General features: G+C 29.5%; 1 long non-coding RNA gene across 2 annotated transcripts; it reads right to left on the reverse strand.

The window, feature by feature from the left end:
• Positions 1-502: 502 nt before the first annotated feature.
• Positions 503-2,833, reverse strand: LOC107921796 (uncharacterized). 2 transcript variants are annotated; one of them, XR_001691099.2, is made up of 4 exons: positions 2,368-2,833; positions 1,814-1,907; positions 792-907; positions 503-697 (listed from the first exon to the last, which is right to left on the reverse strand). It is a non-coding gene; the product is annotated as an uncharacterized lncRNA (long non-coding RNA). The 2 variants fall into 2 exon arrangements; XR_005909037.1 differs by having other exon boundaries at positions 788-907.
• Between the last annotated feature and the right edge of the window lie 707 nt (positions 2,834-3,540).

Below are 3,540 nucleotides of genomic sequence, written 5' to 3' on the forward strand. Positions count from 1 at the left end.
CTATGACCTTTAGCGACGCTTTTTCCACAAACGCTGCTAAAGATCATGAACTTTTAGCGACGCTTTTATCACAAACGCCGCTAAAGAACAAACCTTTAGCGGCGCTTATCACAAAAATGCCGCTAAAAATATAACCTTTAAAAAAATTATTTTAATCAAATAATATTTATTTTTATGATAAATATTATATTATGTTTTATTTTTAAATTTGAACTTTAAATATATTTTTTAAGGATAAATAAAAAATATTATTTAAATTAAATTTTCTATGAAAATTTTAACTTTAAAACTAAATATAAAAATTAATGAATTTAATTTTAGAATTTAAAATAATAAATTAATAACACAATTAAAATCCAAAAGTTAGAACTCAAGTTGTCATAAATATTAAAGTAAAAATAAAAATTTAGAATCAAAACTAAAATAAATAATACATTTGAAAAATTAAAACACAAACAGTAACGAAAAATTAAACACCACACATAAAAATTTATCAAACTAGTTAAGAAATACATGGTGCAGCCATGCAGTATAAATACAATAGAATCATAGGGTAATTTTCCATAAATATCTTCAGAGTACCAAGAATAATTTTAACCAAGTCTTTCGATAAGAACTTGAATAGCAAGAAAAGTGATAACAACATTGCACTCCCAACAAATGGAAAGTGCATAGCATGCTCCTTAGACATTGTCTCCTGTATGACAGACAATTTGTCAGCCAATTTTAATCTACAGAACTGAATGACAAACAAGAAGGCGAAGAGTTAATTTAAATGCTATCATACTCACTGACGGGGGAGTTGGCTTGACAGAACGATAGCAGCCCACATATACTGCAAGGCATGCAGTCAAAATAACATTCAAATTAGGATCTACCTTCACGACAAGTGGTGCCAATGTCAACCCTGCATTTAGCAAATCAAGGATGCTACATTAGAAAGAGTCCAGCTTCTTAAGCGCACATGTGGTACCTTAGAGATCTCACATCTAACAGTGACTCATAATAAGAGCATCCTTAGTTCCACATATTCTCTGAAAAAATAGCCATACGCCAAGTATGTATTCATTCACAAGTATATTAAGCAAGATTCATGAGGCCTAAAATTAATATATTCAAAGATACGTAACAATGCATCTGAACTGAGAAAGGTGGGGATATGCAACGCAAAGTGCATTCACTAATTGCTGCTTTTGCCTATTAGTTTTTGGTTCATAAAAAGTTGCTAAAAGGAAATGAAAGTGTAAAGAAAAAAAATCCTATTTGATTAAAAAAAGCAGATGATAAAATGTAACACAAGTTATAACATGATTGTTTCATTATAAAATCAAACACAACAATTTTGTTTACTAATTATTAAAAAAAAAAACAGATTTTGTGTCCAAGGCAGCAATCAAACAGAACATAAGATTTCAGTTCTTTTTAAAGTTTTTCTTTTCCTTTTTTTAGAATTGCAAAGATTTGGGTGAAACGAAATGTAATCCCTTTAAATTCTCCACATATAATGCATAACTTTATAAATAAACCAACTATCATTCATGCCAAATAACAAAGCTACCCCGTCCTACCCTTACACATTCCCAAATTTCACCCTCAGATCATTCTTTCCTATCAGTTCTCATATTTTCTTTGCAACTAGAACCAGAAGATACATTAACTAACTAAATCCTCCCAGCTAGTACAAAACTAAATTAAACAACTGAATAAACTGAGCAGAAATTATCCTAAAACGACAAGAATTCTTTCAAATGCAAACCCAAAATGTAAATAATAAACTAAAATTCATCAAGAGTACATCAAAAAAAAGGCAAACCTGCTAAAGCCAAATTGGCGAGTCTTTCAGTGTTCTTCGTCGTCGTCGTTTATTTTTAAATATAACAGCAACGAAGAATCGACCCTCTTTCTACCTACAACAAGAAGGAAAAAATTATAATAAAATCAATCAGTAATTATTATTTTGCAGTACTACTAGGTAATTATATTCTTACAAAAGTAGCTAATTCATTATTTATGATTTCTGCTTCACTGATTGATAATTTTTTTTTCGTTTGTTATGAATCAATCATGGCTTCGTTGGTTGCTTTTTTGTTTAAATTTTGATTAATTGAATCTTTTTCTGTGAGTGAGTCTACAAAGATCCAAACTGGTGATTGAAGCTGGGTTGGTAAAATGGTGTTCAATCTGGCTGTTTTTGTTTTTAAATTTGTGTTATGATTTATTTTTGGCAACAATAGATATGGTGAGATATAGCTGTGCTGCGGCAGATAATAGAAGAATGACGGAAGAAAATCTAAATCATAAAGAAAAGAAAGCAAAATTGGAAGCAGAACAGAGAAGAAGAATGAGAGAAGAATATGAAAAGCTTACAGTGACAGAACAACCCAAAAAACAGATGAAGGCAGCCAATTCGAACACAAAGAATACAATAATAATGGAAGAAGGAGACGCAAATATATCTTCTGCTTCAAAACATGGAAAGGTTTTGTTCAAATCTCTTTTCATGCTTCTTCTTGGTGGGTTTAGACTTTAGAATTGATGTGCATCTCCATGACTTAAACTGCAGGTTGATGATGAGTGCGTAGAAAGTTTTATGGAGCAACATAAAGCCAAAGTGAAGAGTGAAGTAGATTATTCAGACTTTCAAATCTTAGAAGAGGATTTAGGGAAGGATTTGAGAATGGTTGGGAGATTTAGTGTTCCGCTACGCCTGCCTCTTATTGCAAACAAAATCAAAGATGGGTTTGGCTTCACTTGGGAAGAAACACAGAGTTGAATAAGCTTCTGGGTTTCTTTCTTGGATGTGGGAAAGTTGGGGATTTCGGGGGGAGGGGGGGGGGAGAGAATTTTAGAAGATGGCGCTATTTTTTTAAAAGTAAAGCAAAAAATTATTTTATTTGGAATAAAACGACATTGTTTTGTTATGCTAAAAATCTTTTATTTTATCTGTTAAAAATTATTTGTCAAGTGATTTTATAAAACATTTATTTTTTTTTATAAATTAAATTTTTATAAAAAAATCAAGTACTCTCAAAATAAATATCGTATATTTTAATAAGAAAAAAATAATTAAATGGCTGTAATTAATTATTAAGCTAGAATTATCTAATGTAAGCAATTAATCTCTCACATATCAAATTTCTATTAAAGATTGAGACGTTAATCATGATTTTATATTATTCATTTCCGATCTAATCTCCATTTTATTAGAGATATTTCTTCCTAACTAAAATATAATTATTTTGCTAGATTTTCGATGTGGAATGATTTTAGCTTTTGTATTTTATTTTTATTTGTTATAATTTGGTCCTATATATCCAAAATAGATAGTTACCTATCTGTATCAATTTGTTTCATTTTTTTATTAATTTTTTAAAATCTAATATTTAAATATATCAAATGGTTTAGATTAAATATTTTTTAGTCATAAACACCGCTAATGTTACCTTTTCCGGCGTTTAAAGAAGAAACGCCACTAATAAATTAAATTCTTGTAATGAAACGACATCGTTTTGAAAAATTCTAATACATATTAGTGGCGTT

Source organism: Gossypium hirsutum, chromosome D01 (assembly GCF_007990345.1).
Source record: "Gossypium hirsutum isolate 1008001.06 chromosome D01, Gossypium_hirsutum_v2.1, whole genome shotgun sequence".
NCBI classification, from domain to species: Eukaryota; Viridiplantae; Streptophyta; class Magnoliopsida; order Malvales; family Malvaceae; genus Gossypium; species Gossypium hirsutum.